The sequence below is a fragment of the Hippichthys cyanospilos genome, chromosome 15 (genome assembly GCF_059441005.1).
Source record: "Hippichthys cyanospilos isolate Australia breed blue-spotted pipefish chromosome 15, RoL_Hcya_1.0, whole genome shotgun sequence".
NCBI classification, from domain to species: Eukaryota; Metazoa; Chordata; class Actinopteri; order Syngnathiformes; family Syngnathidae; genus Hippichthys; species Hippichthys cyanospilos.
The window spans coordinates 1,585,102-1,585,384 of NC_142383.1; positions in this window are offsets into that span (position 1 = coordinate 1,585,102).

The window sequence follows — 283 nt, forward strand, 5'->3', positions numbered from 1 at the left end:
TTCTGACCATTTTTTAGTTAATTTGCTCAAACAGGCATTGCACAGTACATGAAAGTGTAAAAAATACGATTTTTGTTCGCCACAAGGTGGTGCTGTAAATAATTTGGAAGTTTATCACATAGCTGTATTAAGGTCACTCTTAAGGTGACTCTTAATGTCCCTGCAAAGCTTCAGATGTTTTGAAGCTGTTACAGCAGAGTTAAGGTTTCTGTCGCTCATGGTGTTCAGATATTTTTGTTTGCCCTCCGAAAGGGCGAGGCAGGAAGCACACTGGGGATATAAC